The sequence below is a fragment of the Ambystoma mexicanum genome, chromosome 8 (assembly GCF_040938575.1).
Source record: "Ambystoma mexicanum isolate Mex_15411 chromosome 8, UKY_AmexF1_1, whole genome shotgun sequence".
Lineage (NCBI taxonomy): Eukaryota > Metazoa > Chordata > Amphibia > Caudata > Ambystomatidae > Ambystoma > Ambystoma mexicanum.
The window spans coordinates 1,573,503,038-1,573,516,782 of record NC_090929.1 but is presented as its reverse complement, the minus strand read 5'-3'; positions in this window follow the sequence as shown (position 1 = coordinate 1,573,516,782).

The following is a 13,745-nucleotide window of genomic DNA, read 5'->3' as shown; positions in this document are numbered from 1 at the left end:
CTGAAAGGATCTTCTTGGCAGTCGGAAACGGATGCGTTGGATGGGACTACCGTGGAGTCCCTTGTGGGTGGTCTCATAGGATCCTTTGTGGGTGGTCTTGGCATAGGAGATCTAGAAGGGGAGACCCTTGTCGGCTTGGCACCAAGCGTCCAGCTCCTGGACCTGCGGGGAGGTTCCGGCGAGCGTACTCTCGCTCCTGGTAGGAGAGCTTCTTGGAGAATTATGAGGCGGTGAAAACTGCCTTCGAGGAGATCTTTCCATCGGTGTAGAGGAAAGATGTCTGACGCCTATTGAATTCCTCTGCATCAAAAGCATGAGTTCTGGATCATATGGGTCTGTGGGTTCCCCTGGAGTGGGATGCCAGGGAGGACTGTTCTCCTTGGGAGTGATGGTCTGTTGCTCAGGAATGAGTTCAGAATCCGAGAAATTCTCGTGTAGCATGATGTCAGGAAGTACTGCCATTTCTTTTAAAGGAGATAGTTAAGCTCCTATTGGTAGAATTAGGTCTTCCAGTGTATGTAGGCCTGTGTCCATAGGTCTGAACGACTCGCTTTCCTTGGAGGGCGTGTCAGGAATACCCATGGACGGTGCCTTGTACTTGTTTTTCTCCGTCGACGAGGGGGTCGGTAGTCAACAGTATCTTAGTAGACGATGGTTTGGATGTCATTGATGAGGGTTTTGTGGATGACGAAGGCTTTGTGGACGGATGGTGCTCCTTAGCCGTCGACGATCGCTTCTTTGACGAGTGTTGAGATTCTTTCATCAACGATTGCTTGGAAGTGGCCGATTTTGTCGACAATGACTTAGTCGTGGACGACGAGGTTTGAAGAGTCGCCCTTGACGTATTGGGTTTCGTCGACAGTTTATTCGTCGACGAGCCTCCATCGCCGGTGCCAGCTCGTAGACAACGTTTGATGACTGCCTCCCCAGAATTTTCAAAAAGGTCTCCTTACCTTTGGAGCATGTTTTCTCGTCAGGGTGCTTTTTCTTTTGGTCCCCAGATCCAAGGGATGGAGATAGAGATGACAATTCTATCTTTTTCTTGCTGCCATGTGAGGGAGAGGAGCTTCTTTCCACAGAGGAGGCCCTTCTTTTTGAAGTTTGCCTCTCTGAAGGCTTCATAGACAGTACAGGGGCTATTTTAGCTGATTCTTCATCAGAAGAGTGTCCTCTAGTTTCCAAATGTAGGAGTCTTCTAGGTCTGTCCTGGAGAGTTTTGTTAGAAAAAGTCTTACAAATATCACATTTGTGAATTTCATTCAGATAGAGCCAGTAAATGCACTGCTCATGAGGGTCTTTCCAGCTTCTTCTTGCATCTAACAGTCCTTGAAAAGGGAAGGCTTCTTGGTAGTAGATTCCTCTGACATGGTGTGAAGAGAAGATTCACTCGACTAATTCTGAGTGAAAACAAGTGATTCCAGGGCCCAGAAACACTGTACAGGAAGAGTGATCAGCAGATCAAGGTAAAGCTGTTTTTGAGAAAAAATTATTAAGCTAACAGCAAAGAAAAATCAAAAAGCTCAGAGAGCCGAGGATGCGCAATGGTGCTCTTAAGGAGTAAACCAAACAACTTCAGTGCAATTTGATGGCATCCACAAAGCCCTCTTGTTAATACTCTGTAGTGTTCCAAAACCAATAGCAATGCTTTGTATTGTCAAAGAATACAATTATATAAACACTGTAGACTTGTGAAGATAAGACTTACAAAACAACTGATTTCATTCATAATTTTGCTTACATACACTCCATCATATCAAATGTCCACCCTACTTTCAGCAAAGTGCTAACAACTTTTTTAATCAAAAAAGCAGTACATTTATTCCAATTATTTACTCTGAGACCACTTTAAAATGTGAAATAACATTTACTGAAGATTTAGTTTTGCATTTCCATGTAAAATGGCAAACAGGTTAGTTTTCAGCAGCATTTGTGATACAGCACATGGGTTTTACCTTTTTGTTATGGTAAAATCAGACTTATTAAGACTAGAAAATTTTCAAAGGACTCCATGGCAGCTCATTTACAAATATACTATTTATAATTAATGCATTGGTACAGAATGACTTATAAAAAAGAAAAACAAGGCAATTGTTATATAGACATAACATAATTAACATTACAATAATTCAGATTAAAATTACATTTGTCGTTGCACTGTTTACACATCATAGTTTTTGAGCCCACATATCAAGGTGTGGCACAAATCCCACAGCAAATTTACTGTGTTGAACTGGTCAAAACCAAAAACACAAGAAAGACATAATTTTTCTCAGCTAGAAGAACAACAAAAAAAATATACTTTTTTCAGGTTCCAATTTTTTTTAATTATACTAACTGCCTTTCTGGGTTGTGTTGTGCGAATTCCTGACAACTGTACATCGAATTAAAAGCATGGCTTCTGACATGCAGATTTAAGATGCAACCGAGGTGCAGAATCGACCATACAAAATACTCTGCTGCATTCAGTTTCCATAATAAAAAAAAAAATCACAATTAAAACATTCCTTCCCTCAACAGTTTACATAGATTTGAAATGTAACCCTCGATGAAGAGAAGGGAATTGAGAGCAGGAACACGGATATGAAATATTTGACTGGATATATTTAGCAAATAGAAGATCGTTTACTGATATAATCGCACACGCCAGCAGATAAAACTGTTAAGAGAAAGGACAGTTGCGTTACACACAACATTTAGTTTTAGGGCCATCTGACCTAATCTGGTTAGACTTGAACAGGGAGCAGCTAGGCAAGAAAAAGTTGTTGCACAGACATTTTTAAATCACATGATATTCCAAAGTACGGTTTAATAAAAAGGTACTTTATGTACATAAAATGTGGCACGTGTCAGCATTGGTACAAAGAAGTTCGTAAGGAATCACATAGGAAAACTATTCTTCATTTTGCCCTCTTCCAAGTTAGATTTAATCATAGCACAATGAGAAAAGGGTGGACTATACTGTGGCTATGGCCACTCCATGCATTTACACCAACCAATGCAAAGTGCCATTCAGTGCCCTCCTTTCCTTACAATGGGACCACAGTTAATGAGTTTAGCTCCAAACTGGAAAAATATGGCAACCCTTTGATGGAAGCTTCCTAGATAGAAGTCAAGACTTGCCTTATTGTGGCACTAGCTAGGCAGCGGCTCAAGCATCATCTGGTCTTGCACAGCAAGACTTATACACCAGAACTGACAGCATTAGGTTTGGTAACCTCAGAAGACTGTGCCCTTTTGAAAGATCACAACAATTCAAGTTTAGGTGGCATGAGAGGGATCGGTGGTGTACATGGATAAGGTTTGTTAGAAATAACTTTCCAATGAAATGTGTTCCATGCCAGAGTAGAACTCAAAACAATGGCACCCAACTGCCACTGGAAATAACCATATTTCAAAAACAAACTAACGCCTTAAGTCATGTGAATTATATACTGATATAAGCCAATAGAACAGGGTATCAGAAGTAAGCGAGAACAAGGATTGTTAACAGATTCAGTTACTAAAGGCTGGTAAGATGGAGGATGGAGGAAAAACAAGATTATGCACAGAAAACACCAATACAGCATTCACTATGTGAAAATTACTGAAAACTAAGAAACTGAAACAGGTGCAGGAAATTAAGAAGAAAAAAGTGAGGAAAAATTGTTAAGAAGAATGATGGTCTAAGACGTATTTTATGCTAGAATCCTCAAAGCTAGTATCATGAGCAGAAGAAGAAATAAAAGCAAGATCTGAGTAACCGTCAAAAAACTAAAATTAGCAGTGGGTCGCATAACCATACCTTACAGTATATTTCTTAGGACACAAACAGCACATCTTAGCAGGCATGGTCACAGCCAAAATAGGAGGGAAGAACCAGTGTTCTGAACCAGAATTGGATAAAGTAAGCAATTCTGCACTCCCAGTTTGCCTTTGCCCAAATTAATAGCAGTTAAGAAAGGTAGAAATAAAACTAAATGAATGCAGGACCAGGAACAAGTGAAGATGATGCAAAACCACAAGAGTGGTTTAAAGAAGTAGTGGAGAAGATTTACACTTTCTGGCTGCCTCTCAGTCACCCGCTCAGCACACTTCCAATGATAGTGGGAATGTCATCTCAGTGACTCACATTTCCCAATGAGCCCATTATATCAAAAAGGCTTTGGGAACTTCCTTAACAAAATAAAATCCCACTTTACATGCAACAAATGCAAATGCAGCTTGAAGTTTACTATACATTTTAAAAGTGCCAACTGAAAGCTTCTGAAAGTGAAGGGACTCCAAATCGATAAATTACAATACCTTTGGGCACCAGCTTAAGATGTATTCAAGCCATGCCCACATGTAACCGTTATTACATTACAAAATTAGTAAACATTTCTGCTGTGTGCTTCCATGCAATAGGGCAGTATTTGAGGCAAGCAGTTGTCTTCAACCCTGACGCAAAGCTCTAGGAAATGCTAAAATGGCACTGAGGTTTGAAGGACTCCAGCAGTGGTCAAAGGGAACATTTATTAAAACACAACAGGTGCTTGCTAGGGATTCATATGAAAAACATCAGACAAGAGAATATTGCATCAAGCCTCTTGGGTCTTAATCCAGGTTAGATATTTCGAAGCCTTGTATTTTAAGGCAATCAGGCTCTCATCACTCCCTTTGTTCACAAATGGGTTATCCCTGCATCCACACCGCTTCTAAATATCAGTTTATGTATGCCAAATGAATGCACATTATGATAAAGTTGATTTGGCACCTTGGCTCTCATCCACAGACCCCAAATACCAATGAGAGGTCTTGCTCTTAATTCCCTTAAGCAGCACAGGTAATCAAAGCAGCCCCATTACAACAGTAGTAGTTTGTCCTCAACACAGCTGGTCAGATACACAGGATGCATAAGAGTCCACCAGTGCTGAATCAGACCGCTCAGGGATGCTCTGGAAGAGAAACTATTGCACAGAAACACTCTCCTTATTGAAAGCTATGAAGGTCCTGTGCACGATCGAAGCACTTGGGTAATATTTGTCAGGCATTTGATGCCTCAACATCCTTTTTAGGCATGTCCAGGAGGAGCAGGCACTAGGCCAAAGAACTGAATTTCCATCTGTGTTGCAAGACCTTAGATGCCTTTGCACAGTGCTTTACAGAAGAACAGTCCTCAAGGAAAAGGGAAAACGTGTACCACTTTTAGTTACTTAGTTACACCACACACAGGGGATAGACTAAGAAAAACAATTGAATGTAACAAATGATACACTGGCACTGCATAGCTGTGGCAAAGGGGCATTATGTGCAATTTTACTTTAGATTGGTAGCATATCCCCAATGGTGTTAATGTGTTTGGGTGACTGGTACTACTGCAAAGGTTTCATGAGTTAATGTGGTCATGGATCACAGGATAATACTTTACTGTTTGGCATCAAGCAGAGATTCAGAACCATGGTGCTTGTTCAACATCAGACTGAAATCATAAGATGCACATGACTACTCTGACTGGCACGTTGCGATTCCTGACATGGACAGTCTCAAAGAACCAGGCTTAACATGTCCGCGTCTACTAGGTGAAAATCCAAGGTTAAATGGAGTACTGCCTGGTTAAAGAAAATCAATTACCTGACCAGGTAGTGTTGCATTGCGTCACTCGAGTTTGCTGTATAAACCTGAACCACCAACTGGTTTATCCTAATGCAATAATGGCTATTGGTAGCACAACTGTCACAGGTGGGCGAGCTTTGTGCAAAAGCTAACCAGTCCGTTTTTAACATCCCCATTAATGTATCATATACTTTAAACAAACGCAGGTAACACCGTAGGTTAGCAATAAAAATGGGTGACTATTTTTAAAAAAATATATATTGTGCTACCTCATCACACATGTAGTAAGGTCATCCACCATGTCCAGATGAAATGAAATCCATTTATTTTAAGGAAAAATGCTCATTTGAAAGATAGACCTGAAAAACAACCATCCCTGGCAGAACATAGTGAAAAACACTGATACCCTTGGTTTGTCATCGATCATTACAATAGGGATACAGTAACGCAGTACCATGCATCAAGACTAACGGGATTCAATTTGCCTGTTAATACAAAGATCACTGCTTTGAAAAGAAAGCATATTGTGAAATTGCATCAAGACTTACTTTGGCGAACAAGAAAACCATGCTCTGCTGGTTCCAGATTTTTAACTGGAAATGCAAAAGTGAATATATTTACATGGAACTGTTGTAAATGCTTTGCATACTATCAGCTTGTCTGGGTCCTGAGAATGCTTCTGCAGCCCGCTCATTAACTAGCTTTGTAGAATACCAAATTCCAGTTTACAATGGAAGAACTGCCTCACAAATGTTACAAAAAAGCATGGCTACACAATGACCAACATCTACTTTTTATAAACCGCATTAACTGCCAACTTTACGTCTCGATCACTAAATAACAAACTAAAGGATCAAAATATATTGAGCCCTTAAAAAACTACCTTTACAAACTTAATATTTCTAAACCCAACTTGTTCCTTATTCTGCATAAGCCATACTAAAAAGGACAAAAACGCGTAAAGCACAGTTTTCTTGTATTTTTAATCTTTCTTCGATCAGCCCTGCCTCTGAATACAGAAATAGCTTCTCAATGTGAGAAAATAGTGTGTGAAAAAAGCAGAAGCAGTGCTTTCTGTGTCACATTCCAACACATTAACCACCAACTTTTTTTGCATTCCCAGTTTACAGGTTGGTTGGGATTCCAGGGGTCTTGAGTAATCAGGTGTCAGGTGGGGGGCATAATAAAAAAGGGAAGCAAAAGGTTCTACTTCATCGCTGAACATAAAAAAGATAAATCAGTGGATTATGGCAACATTAGATCCAACATCTGGATCTATTGTTTTGGTGAGAAAAAGAAGACTGCTCACTAAATTTCAAAGAAAGAGGGGCCGAGGGGCAAGTACGAGGTCTGAAGTAACACTTCAATAGTGGTTTTACTGTATTACAAGTAAACCTTAAAGGTAACGTGTAGGTGTAAAAGTTCTTGAAAATATAGCAAGCACTGGATTTTCAAACACCATGTTTTCTAAACTGAACCAAACAGACTACATATACAAATGAGTGGTGGGGAATGGAATTTATGACTCAACGGATGTAAATGAAGATCACTTTTTCCAGGGGTAAGAAAAGCATTTGCAAAGCCAATACGACAATGTTTAAAATTTTGAACCCTTTTCCTCTTAGTTCGAACTGCATCACTTACGTTGCATGGCATTAGATACAGGAACTCTTACCATATAGTTCAAAGGAAAGATTGCAGACGCTCAAATGGGTGAATTCTAAAAATTCTAAGTTTCTAAAACTTTGGCAATACTTGTAAATTTATAACACCAACAAAACATTACATAAATTAAATACTTCTCAGCGAATATCAACCAAAGAGTTTAATCAGAGAGCATCAAAGGAGAGAAGAAATTATAGAAAAACCATAGCTGAAAGTGATCAGCCAAAGATTACCAAGAAACACTATGACAAATAAAATCCCAAACATCACACAAGTGTCTCCATATTTGCAGAGAATCTTGCACCTCAGTTTTTGTGCACTTGTTTACTGGTCTGTGCATTAAATTGCAAAGTTCCACTGCAAAGTATGCCTCAGTTTAGGAGGCCATTGAGACGCTGGCCATTAACTAGTCCTGGGAAGATAAAAAGTGCTAAGAAAAACTGGGGGCTTCTGCAGCAAGGTACGTAGCCTGGACACTTTCCAATGCCAAGCAAGTGTGCACAGCGAGGAAAACATCAAAGTGCGGGTGGTGCACATTCAGCCATTTAATACATTGTTCTCAAGCCCCTTTATTTCTGTTCAACATTTTCTGCAGGAGCGAAAGTGGATGCCACCAATTTAACAGCCATGGCACTATACATTTGCTCAGTGATTTACTCTTTGAGCAACCACAGCAAAGTGGACACTTTGGTAATAGGAAACCCATCATGACCCTTTTTCACAGATTTCCAGAATTACAGTGCTTATCATTCATCAAGTTCTCCAAATTAAAGTTACAGTAACACTTCGAATTAAGCGACATTGCATGTTCTCTATATCACTCGATACAAAACAGGACAGCAATGTTTTGAAGCTGCATTGATTTATCACGAAGTAAAGCAGGGCACTAGAATGTGTAGATCACAGCACTGATCATAAGTAAATATCGGGTAAGTAGGTTTTGGGGAGATGGGAGACGGTGCCCTTCCGTCCCGAAAATGGCTATGACAGAATTGGGTAATATCCTGGGTCACACAGGCACTGGGTCAGTACAGAGAACAACTGGATAGTGTTATCTGATAATGAAGTAATTTCAGAGGAGTCTTGTCGTTTAGTATTCTGCTGCTATACCCTCACATTTTTTTTCCAGCAAAATGTAGTAAGTATTATGGGGCACAGAGGGTCTCTTAAGTAAGGTGTACTTTATTTTTAAGTTGTATGCATGCCCAACATCAGGAAGTTGGGTGCATTCGACCCGAGATACAAGAACCAGAAAGACTACTAGGTAAGTAATCCATCGTAAATGGCTTGTGAATGCTATGCATAGGTTAGCTACCAGTACTTTCAGGTGGGTTTGCAGGTGGCACAAAGGGAAATAGATTTTTGAAGTGGCCTACTCGTGCACCTTCTCACGTTTCAGTACCTATGCAGCAGTCTCTTGTGAATATAGGTATAGAAGCAGCTTTTCAGATGTGTTCTGGGGAACATTGGCCAGAAAAGATAGCATGCAAAGCAGGTAAAACGTGCTCTTGGCTTGTCCCCTAGATGGGCTGTAGCATTCCTGAATACAAATCACACTCCATCTGGCAATGTACGGCTTACTTAGAGAGTTGCCCTCACAGCATGTTGAAGAAGATGGGAAAACAGACTTGTCTTGTGTGGACTTGGTTCTATCCATACAGAATACTATGCAATGCATATCAATCAAGTAGTTTTCTTTGCCCAGGTCTCTGGCGTTTGAAGAAAATATGGGTAATTGAATTGATTGGTTGACATGGATATATTTTGAAGAAAAATGTGGCTGCGTTACAAACATCTACTCTGGATAGTGACAAATGGTTCTTACACTGGCAATGCATGTAGCTCGCTAACCCATCTTATTGAAGTGATAGCGATGAGGAAATCTAGCTGATATTTAAGATAACATTTAGGAATGGATTCAACTAGTGGAAGCATAATCCTACACATCACTGCTTAGATCCCAACCAGAAGCTGGTCTAGCTACTGGGGGATTTATTAGTTCTCCCCCCCCCCCAGCCCCCACAAAGGATTTGCCCAGTGGCAATCTACCCCATGACACTTGAACTGAAGTGGTGTATGCAGCTAGCGCAGTAAATTGTGCCTTGAGGGAACTGTGCACTAGTCCAGAACTCAGGACTAATAAGTATGTGACATCTGCCAGTGTTCTTTCTATTGGGACTAGTTTAGTCCACTAGATTATGAAACATTACCATTTACTGAAATAGTGCGTTTGTGTATTCAGATTGGGAGTGTCCCTTACTATGTCGATACATAGAGAAGATTGCTGTATTAGTAAAATATAGGCCTTCAGTGCCATTCTGACAAAATAATAAACTGTAGATTTGGATGTTCTATCTGCTTTTCAGATGGAAGGATGTATGCTGGATTTACCTTGACTGGTGGCTATGTCACCATCTGTAGGAGATGGCACTACCACACCAGATGTACCCATATTGGTTGGACCAATATAGCATGTTCAATTAACAGCTTGTGAACCAATGTGTATATTAATATTGTTGGGGTGGGGGACAAGCAAATATCCCAGACCATGGTATCCGTGGGGCATTCCGGAGCAACCCTTTCTGTAGAAACCTAATGTGCTGATGCAGCATTTTGCATTTATACAAAGCTTTATCTGATGTTCCTCCACCTTTTGACTATGAGAGTTCCTCTGTGCCGAGTTCATTCTTTCCGAAGTAAACCTACATTTTCTGTATCCTTAGTAGCTTTGTAATGTCCTTGCCGATTCTCTACTTCAGACTCCTCAATCCCCCATTCCATGTCTTACCAAAGGTCCATTGTTTTGTGGATGTTGTGTTCTAGAATGTTCCGCTAGTCGAACCGTATGTTGCTACTGGTTTCGTAATTCATTGAATCAAACCTAAATCTTGTGTAGAAAATAGTGACTGCTGCACTTTGACACAATGTTTTTAAGAAGCTTTTTTAGGCTTCAGACCGGACAATACATGTTTCTAGCTCCTTGCAAAGTGTTTTCTATTGCTCTGCATTATGTGATTTTCCCATAGCTTGCCTCTGTTTTTTTGGGTTTGGCTATTGATTTTTCAGTACGTTTCGTGATGCAATTTGTGTTTTTTGTCATCTTTTCTTAATGCAATGTTTCAGGGCTTGACCTATGGCCTTGTCAGTTTCGCCTCTACGTTTGGAGTCTTGGTCCTGTGCCCTAGTAACAGGTTTCTGTCCTTGATTCTATCATTTTGTAGTCTAAAGAACCCATCTTGTATACATTGTTGGCAGAGGTTTTTTTTCGGTTATAGCTATTTGCAATCCATGTTTTGGGGCTGTTGCTCTGCTCAGAGACTGGTTCAGTGCTTGTATCCCTACATTTCTGCACTGAAGGTATGGCTTTCCCTGCAGCTTCTGGCCATCATTTTGTGGCTGCTTAGAACGTCTTCTGGCTGTGTAAATGGAGGTCAGCTGCAACGGATCCTTTAACACCATGTTTTGGGGTTGGCGTGTCTGTCCCATCTGGGTCTGATTGTACCCCTTCCAACTTGACCTCAAAAACCCCATCATCCTTTTCAGGATGGGCCGACTGTTAACCGTCCATCACATACACTGCCTAATGTTGAATATGCAGTGTCTTTGTCCTTTCATTTTTTACAGCATGACATGGAAGTGTCTTCTACGAAATCTCTAGGCAAAGACTTATTACAAAACTCAATAAGTATCTAACACTGGAAAGTGATTACTGCATTTGGCCAGAATATAAAAAGGTGCACATTCTATGGAAGTGACCAACAGTAGTGATTAGAGATCGACAAATTATATGCAGAAAGTAATTCTCTCATACAACGTGACACTATTTACGCCTCAATTGGTGGGTGACTGGTATATGGTCATGCCTGCTAGACAAATGTCAGACTGTTACATTGATGACAATTTATGATGAAGAGGACTTTTCAGTTTGCCTGGCATTAGCTCCACTCCTGCCAGTGATGAAAGAAAGAAAAAACAGGGCAAAACTTATTTTTCCAGACCTACCACCATAGAGCATAACATGTAGAAGCACACGGCCGTTGACATTAAAAACATACATCTCGATAATGGAAGCCCAAATGTAAAGATTGATTCATATAAAGAAGCAAGTGAAGTCACAGGCATTAGAATAATAAAACGTGCAACCTCCAACAGTGTAAACAGCAGTCTCCCTTGGGCTTCACCATGTTCAGAGGATTTTAAACAAGAGGCCGGTTGTGCTGTCACACTATTAGATGAACATGTTTATCAGCCTTCCAGCATGAAGATACACCAATTCAAATTCAAAACGTCGCAACGCAAACAGGAGGAAAGAAATGGACCAAGATTCCGACTAGGGTTCAAGATAATATTTTGCAGTGGGAGTATTTTACTCCCCATTTTTAAAAGTTGGGAGTAAAAAAAAAAGTAAGTGCCATTAACTATGTATTTAATAAGCAAGTAAAAATGTGTTTAACTAACTCAGTAATATTTTTGTAATAAACACGTCTTTCCAGTAGATACTTTGGCACTATAAAAGATGCATTTTTACCACTCGGATCAGGCAGTAATCTTAGTTTCATTCTCTGGCACTATGTGTACTACTGCGCCAAACATCTATGGAGATGTGCGGATGAAAGCCGAGGGACGTGCTCCTATGTGTCTATTTCCAAATTTTGTTGGGGGAGTATTTTTACCACCCATTTTGGGAGCATTTGCATATTTTTAGGGATTCAAAGTGACCGATGCGCCCCTTGTCTGTAGGGCTGATTCTATTAATCTCAAATGGCAACCTACCGATTTGAATTGCTTCAAAACCCTCAGCATCTAAAAGCAAACTTGAGGCTGGTCACTAATTGATCACACAAAGCCTCCACACAGGGATCAGACACCTTCTCGAAAACCAAAAAGAAGACATGAGGAGGTAGCTCACGTATCAAAAAGTAGCCCACAAGCTCATGAAGGAGTTAGAAAGCCCTTAAATTGCATACAAATGCGGTAAACTATCAAAGGCAATATAATCTGAAGCATTTCATTTGTCAAAAGAAATATTGGTCACCTAGAGATAATTGGTCTTTAATAAGTTGTCTGAAGAAAACAAAACTTCAAAATGTGCATAAAACATTTGTTGACAAGAGTCTGAAGCCAGGTTTAACACTATTTAAATACCTTGAGAGTGTGTCATTTTTCAGAAATACTATTTTCTTAGCTACATTTTTAAAAACAAAAAACATGAATTGTCCAATGGGTACATCTTAAGGGCATCATATCAGAACCCCAAAGGGGGGCCTTTCAAAGGAAGAAGGATCAAGAACTGCATTATGCTAACCAATGATAAACTAGAGAGTTTGACATTCCAATGAAGGGAGAGCAAAGGAAGCAGATGACAGAGCAGAGTGTGTGTCCTATTCCTGCCCGAGTCCTATCAGTAAGAAAAGGCCCACAGAGGTCAAGGACCCCTGCCGCGGACAATGCTGTGACTCATGCCTGCTTGATACATTCGGTTTCTGTAGTAAAAGTGCTTAAGTTCAGATCCTATAATTGTGACACTGTGCGGGGCTCCTACCCAAGCAGTTTTTGGCGAGACGGCAGACCGAGGTGATAAAGATACTAAATCCCAGCTGCCCTTGTATTACCACCTACCTAATGCGAATGCCAGAGGAGTGCTAACATTTCAATGCTACCTAAAAGGCCTTTATCCTCCTAAAACTGCCCGAAAGACCATAAAGAGATGGTTCAAACAGTAGTCGGTGTTTCTCTTTCAGATATGTATTTCATAAACAGAGCACCTGAATGTGAGAGATGAGACAAAAGTAGTTTTGTTTTCAGCACAAATCCCAATGACTATATCATGATTTTACACTAGGTAGGCATATATCAGCGTTTGTAAACCAGACACTGATTATGCAATTGCAGACAAGGCATTTTTTTTTGCTACTGTGCACCAGGAGAACCTACTTTCAGGAGCTGGTGGCATGAAGCAAGGTATGAATGCAGCGAAAAAAAACTAGCATTTAGGCACTGAAGTGAAAGCAACTCCGGCAAGCAGGACATCTGTTCTTTCTAAAAGGACTACCAGCCTCTTGCTTTTGCATGTGAAGCACAATTATAAACACCAAAGGGTGATTCCATAAGAGTGTCTTACAAACTGCTAACACATTAATTTAGTGCAACTCTGGCCTATTACTTGCAGTGGATGGCTTTTGTTTTTCACTGCACTATTCAATGTAAGTTCATATGCTCATTATATTGAAGTGTCTAAAATATTTTTCCAGATTAATTCTTATCGACCCACTTAGGAAAGGTAGGGCGGACAAGAAATTGTGCCAATGACAGATTTATAAAAGGAAATCTTTTTAGAAGCCAATAGACCATTATTTCAAAAGAAAAACAAAAGGAACGACTGGTAGTGTGAAATTAGTTAATTAATCCATGCTTAAGTCCAAAGAATTCAAAGGAGTCAAAGAGGTCAAAAATCAGATTACAAAAAATAGTGCTTCATAGAAAGCTTCCACGTGTGACATTACTGGCCT